Below are 6,646 nucleotides of genomic sequence, written 5' to 3'. Positions count from 1 at the left end.
TTTTAACCCTTTTAGGTAAATGAACTTGTACCTTTGCTAGACACCCCACACTTTGAAATATTTCAAGTTGGGTTTTCTTCATTTCCATTTTTCATATGGAATAGATTGTGTTTTGCTGTGGGGTACTCTGTTGAGTGTTCGGTTAGCTGTAAGGATAGCTTCCCCCCATAAACTCTGCGGTAATCCAGAACTTATTAATAAAGAATTCATCAATTCTTTTAATATCTGATTTTCCTTTCCGCAATTCCATTGGATTGAGTTGTGTAAGGTGCAGTAGTTTGATAGATAATTCCATATTCCGAACATATTTCTGCAAATGGAGATTCATATTCTCCACCTCTATCACTTCTAATCATTTTAATCTTTTTATTCGATTGATTCTCCACTTCATTCTTGTATTGCTTAAATGTTTCAATTGCTTCATCCTTACTATTAAGTAAATAAACATAACAATATCTAGTGCAATCATCAATAAAAGTAATAAAATACTTTTTCCCACATCGAGATGGTGTCGACTTCATATCGCAAATGTCAGTATGAATTATGTCTAAAGGATTTGAATTCCTTTCAACAGACTTATAAGGATGTTTTACAAACTTAGATTCAACACATATTTGACATTTCGATTTATTATACTCGAATTTAGGCAATACTTCTAAACTAATTAACCTCCGCAAGGTTTTATAATTGACATGTCCTAAACGAATATGCCATAAATCATTTGACTCCAATAAATAAGAAGAAGGTGAAATCTTATTCATACTATCAACAACCATTATATTGAATTGAAAAGGCCCTCCATGAGGTAGCCTTTTCCAACATACATTTCATTCTCACTTACAATAACTTTATCAGAAATAAATAAACATTTGAATCTATTCTTTATAAGTAAAGAAGTAGAAGCTAAATTCTTCCTAATAGTAGGAACATGAAGAACGTTGTTGAGCGTTAACACCTTGCCGGAAGTCATCTTCAAGAATATCTTCCCATAACCTTCAATCTTGGCTATTGCATTATTTCCTATGAAAATCTCTTCTTCGGGACCAGCAGTAGAGTAAGTCGCAAATGCTTCTTTGACAGCACAAACATGTCGAGTGGCTCCAGAGTCAATCCACCACTCCTTCGGATTTTCAACTAGGTTGCATTCTGAAAGCATTGCACAAAGATCATCAATGTCATCATTCTTCTCCACTATGTTGGCTTGTCCCTTCTTCTTATCCTTTTTCGGGAGACGACAATCAGGGCTTTTGTGACCAACTTTTCCATAACTGTAGCAGCTGCCCTTGAATTTCTATTTGTTCTGCTCCTTAGTTTGTCCAGAAGACCTCTTCATCTTCTTACTTTTTGGAGCAATATCCTCAACGATATTATCTCCCTTGATCGTTGAATTTCCACGAGACTTCTTCTCGGCTATTTTGTTGTCTTCCTCGATCTTTAGACGTATCACAAGATTTTCCAACTTCATTTCTTTGCGCTTGTGCTTAAGATAGTTCTTGAAATCTCTCCACGAAGGAGGCAATTTTTCAATCATAGCAGCTACCTGAAATACTTCATTCACGACCATACCTTCAGCAATAAAGTCGTGAAAAATAAGTTGAAGCTCCTGAACTTGGGTTCCCACAGTTTTGTTGTCTATCATTTTATAGTCTAGAAACTTGGCAACCATGAACTTCTTCAAGAATGCATCTTCTATCTTGTACTTCTTCTCAAGTGCGTCCCATAATTCTTTCGAAGTATTCAATGCACTGTACACATTGTACAAGTCATCCTCTAAAGCACTTAAGATATAGCCTTTGCAAAGAAAATTTGTCTGCTTCCACGCCTCAACAACCATGAACTTTTCATTGTCCGGCATGTCCGCAGCAGGCACTGAAGGCTCTTCACTAGTGAATTTCTGCATACCAAGTGTGGTAAGCCAGAAGAACACCCTTTGCTGCCATCCTTTGAAGTTGGCTCCAGAAAATTTCCCCGGTTTCTCAACCGGAGGAACAACAGTGCGGCTTGACGAGGCTATCGCCGTTGCACCAACAGTCGCAGAAGGATTTCCGTTATCAATTGCCATTACTCACTGTCAACAACAGAGGAGTTCAATTAATGGAAAACCAGAACAGTAAATTATATTGTAATCAATAAACAATACGTAATAAAAATCAACCGAAGTTTTTATATACTGTTTTACAGGAAAACGATGAAGTTTTTATGTTCTTCAAATCGTTTTTTGAATTTCAATACTCTGATGAAGTTTTATATCTTCAAATCAGAATAGTAAAATTCAGACGGAGTAGAAATTACACAGGTTTTAATCTCCACAAATAGAATACAGAATATAATAAATAATTTCCTTAAGATTGTTATTGAAACCTGTATTGCTATAAATAAATAAATAAAACAATAATCTTTCTGAAAACAGAAACAGAAAGTTAGTAGAAATAAATTCTGAAAACAGTATTTGAACTTCAAAATAAATTTTGAAAACGGCATAGGAACAAATCGAGCCCACTGAATACACAGTGTGTCCTTAAAGAAATTATTCCCCTTAAGTACCCGAGGTTCTGGAATATATCCTCCCAGGATAGAACGATTTAATTCATCAGCGCATCAGTACCAAAAACGCAGATTAACAGCGAACCACTCAAAGGCTATAAAACACACTGGAATTTTTGTGCAGAAGAAGAAGAAGATTATCAGAAAATTTCGTAAATAAATATTCTGGGATTTGAAGGAATATTTATAGCCAATTTGGTACTGTTTCTGAAAAGGTTTGCAACTTTTCAGAACAACCATAGCTGTTGGAAATATTGCGGAAAAATTAAACGGATTTAAAATAATCCGGGAAAGGAAAAAATTGGACCGGACTGGGTCGCGAGTCATGGGTGATTTGATTTTTCGTTAATTAATTATTTGAAAAGAATTTTGTCCAAAAAGATTAATTAATCAATCTTTGACCGAAGTTGAAGCCGAGTGAGCGACGACGACGACGGCGCGAGACTTGCCTTCTTCTTAGCTCTTTAAAAGCTAAAAGATGAACTTCTCTATATATACACAAAGATTTTCTTTCCTTCTACCAATGAGGGACAAAGTCCATTAATAAAGTGAACTTATTCAAAATTTCACTCCATTTCTTTTCCCACCATTTTCCATTCACACTTCTTTTGTTATTAATAACAAAATCCAACAAACATCAAGTGCATGAAATTTTTTAAGAAGTGGGTGTTACAAAGAGGGAACAGGTGGGGCAGTAGCCCCTTTACTAACATGTTAATCTTTTACCTTTATTTGCAAATCTATCTTCGGCAGACTTTCCTTTACTGCTGTGTCAATAAGTCTATCACTATTTTTACTGTATGACATTGACTACGTAAATAATTATATACTGAGATAAAGTGGATTAAAATGTGATAATTGTTCTACGTTATGATTTTATGACGTGGATTCAGATTAGAGTGGGTTATGTCCTGACTTCTGTACAATAATAATAATAATAATAATACAATCTCAAATAAGTTGAATCGGTTATATGAATTTTCAACAATCAATTGAAAATTTTCAGTTAAACTCATCTCAATTTCAGGCCCCAATAACTTTTAAAAAATTTAAAAATTATCTTTCATCTAAGAGTGGCATCCGTTGGTACAATCTTTTCTCAAGTTTCTATTTATATGTGATATTAATGAATTGTTGTCTAATTTCCAGCAATATGTTTTTGAGAAGTTTTTTATATATAAAAACTAAAGATGGCATATTATTTCGCAGTTGGTTAAGGAAAAGTTTGTTAGTAAAAATTGTTTCTTGCTAGAAAAATGGAATTCATGCTTTTCACAGATATGTTGATTTAATTTATCTTTTTGTGGGAATTACTACGGTTATCCGAGTAGTAGATACCATCAAACAAACTATAACTGATTTAATGAGCCATTCGCAGTTTCACAGTCTGAATTTGTTCATACTTACTGTTACGCGGCGCCTTCCTGAGATTCCTTGGAAGGGCGACGTAAGGCTAAGCAACTGATGTCAGTGCAGTTGCTGTCCGCCAACTGAGGTCCCCTCCGTACGCTAGACTAGATTGTCAGTGCCGTACGGGAAAACCAATGTCAAGAGAAATTGAGAGAACAGGAATGAGAATTGAGAATGAAAGAAAGCTTGATTGCATTAATGAAAGCTATTACAGAAAGGAAATGCGGTGTCGAGGGGGAGAGACACCAGTACAGAGAATTGTTTGCTTGCTAGAAAGTTTTGATTGTTTGGTCCCCCTTAATAATGCTTAAAAAAAATAATCCAAAGCTACAAGACTAGACTTGATTAAGCTAGAGAAACATAATGAAATTACATGGAATAAAACTACTCTATATTTACAATGAAAAAGACTTAGTTTGCTATAAGGCAGAAAACATGGCCGTTGTCGGCAGCATAGTCTTTGGCATCAGGATCTGCGCGCGCGGCATTGTCTGCGCGCGCGGCGCTGTTGGCATCTGCCTGCGGTTGGGCGCTGGCGAGGGATATCGGTGGGGCGACAGAGGCACATGCGCGCTTGTCACTTGGCGCGACCAAGACCACGGGGCCGTCCGTGGCGCTAGGCATTGGAAGGCTTGCTAGGACGCCACGGGGCGCGCCCAAGGGGTCATGGGGCACGGCTGGAAAGCCGCCCATGACATTCTCCCCCACCTGAGTTGGCGACGTCCTCGGCGCCTTACTTGCAAGATAATCTTCAATTAGGCTCTTGTAGGCTTTGAGGTTTGTTCCCCTCTCCCAAGTGTTCTCCTCTGCATCACAGCCCTGCCATTTCACCAAGAACTCCTGGTGATCTTTCCTTGAGGCATGAATCACTCTATCATCAAGGATAGCTTCAACACGCTTTTTCCCGGTTGAATTGGGCCCTCGAATACTGGGTATTGTGAGCTGGCTCCTTGAAGGATCCTCTGTATCTTCCCGAAAAGGTTTCAGGAGGCTGACATGAAAAACAGGATGAATTTTCCACCAAGCTGGGGTATCCACCCGGTATGCAACTTTCCCAATACGCCTTTCAATGGACAAGGGTCCAATATATTTTTGCAATAAGCGAGGGTCATGGACCCCTGCAAATAAGTAACGTTTTGGAATTTTGACCATCACTTTGTCTCCTACTTGGTATTCAACAAAGCGACGATTCTGATCAGCATGCCTCTTCATCCGCTTTTGAGCCTTGACAAGATAGCTCCGCACTATCTCCAAATTTTGCTTCCACTCTTTAGAGAAGCTAGCAGCTCGAGGAGATTTAGACATATTTGGTGCATTGACTGTGTGTGGGAGTAGCGGTTGCTGTCCGGTAACAATTTCAAAAGCGCTTTTGTTTGTACTAGAGCTCTTTTGTGAATTGAAACACAGTTGAGCAGCATCCAGAAGCTTCACCCAATTCTTCTGCGATCCGGTTACAAAATGACGCAAATATTCCTCCAACATACCATTGAACCGCTCCGTCTGGCCATCAGATTGCGGATGAAAACTTGAGCTGTGATTCAGCTTCGACCCAAGACACTTAAAGAGTTGGGTCCAAAAGTTGCTAGTGAAGCGTGAGTCACGATCACTAACAATATCTTTGGGTAGGCCCCAATATTTGACGACATGAGAGAAGAAGAGTCGAGCTGTATCTTCTGCTGATATATATTGTGGGGCAGCAATAAAGGTAGCATATTTGGAAAACCGATCTACCACAACCAAGATAGTTGTTAGATCTCCGACCTTGGGCAATCCGGTGATGAAATCCAGGGAAACACTTTCCCAAGGTCTCTTTGGGACAGCTAGTGGTTCCAAGAGTCCCGCCTGTGTTAAGCGGTCTGACTTGTCCTTCTGGCATACTAGACAAGTCTTCACATACTGAGCAACGTCATCGGCCATTTGAGGCCAATAATATGCACGGCGAAGTAACGCCATGGTGCGTTCTTCACCGGGATGGCCGGCCCACAGAGTATCATGACATTCCGCTAGAAGAGTCCTTCGTAGATCTCCTCCTTTAGGAACATAAAGTCGGTTCCCTTTCACTTTCAGAAAACCATCTTCCATGTAGAACTGGCGAGTCTTGCCTTGTCCTACCAAATCAACCAAATACTGTGAAGCAGGATCTCTGATGAGTAGATCTTGTATCTGGTCCTTGATGGAGGTGGCTACCTCGCTCCCCCTTAGGGTGGCGAGTAAGCACACTGATGCTAGATCAGCTCTCCGACTGAGCGCATCAGCAACATGATTGGTCTTCCCACTTCGGTATTCCAGGTTGAAGTGGAATTCAGCTAGGAGTTCCTGCCACCTGGCCTGTCGACCATTCAACTTCGGCTGGGTCATGAAATGGCTAACAGCTGTGTTGTCTGTCTTGACCACGAACGGGGTTCCCAGCAGATAGTGCCTCCAGAGGCGCAAGCAGTGGACGACAGCCAATAATTCTTTCTCATGGGCGGCATAGCGCCGCTCTGCATCTTTTAGCTTCCGGCTCTCGTACGCCACAGGATGCCCTTCTTGTAGCAAGACGCCACCGAGGGCATAGTCAGATGCATCTGTTTGTACTTCGAATGGCTTGGCCAGATCAGGAAGGGCCAAGACGGGGCTACTAGACATAGCCGCTTTCAATGCGTTGAAGGCCTCCGCTCGCTTGGGTCCCCATTCCCAAGGCGTGACCTTC

General features: G+C 40.2%; 1 pseudogene; it reads right to left on the bottom strand.

Moving 5' to 3' along the window:
* Nucleotides 1-218: 218 nt before the first annotated feature.
* Nucleotides 219-2,062, bottom strand: LOC104244566 (uncharacterized; annotated as a pseudogene).
* Nucleotides 2,063-6,646: the final 4,584 nt, after the last annotated feature.

This window comes from Nicotiana sylvestris, chromosome 1, assembly GCF_000393655.2.
Source record: "Nicotiana sylvestris chromosome 1, ASM39365v2, whole genome shotgun sequence".
NCBI lineage: Eukaryota > Viridiplantae > Streptophyta > Magnoliopsida > Solanales > Solanaceae > Nicotiana > Nicotiana sylvestris.
Note: the sequence above shows the minus strand (reverse complement) of the source record. Positions and strands in the feature narration are given on the sequence as shown.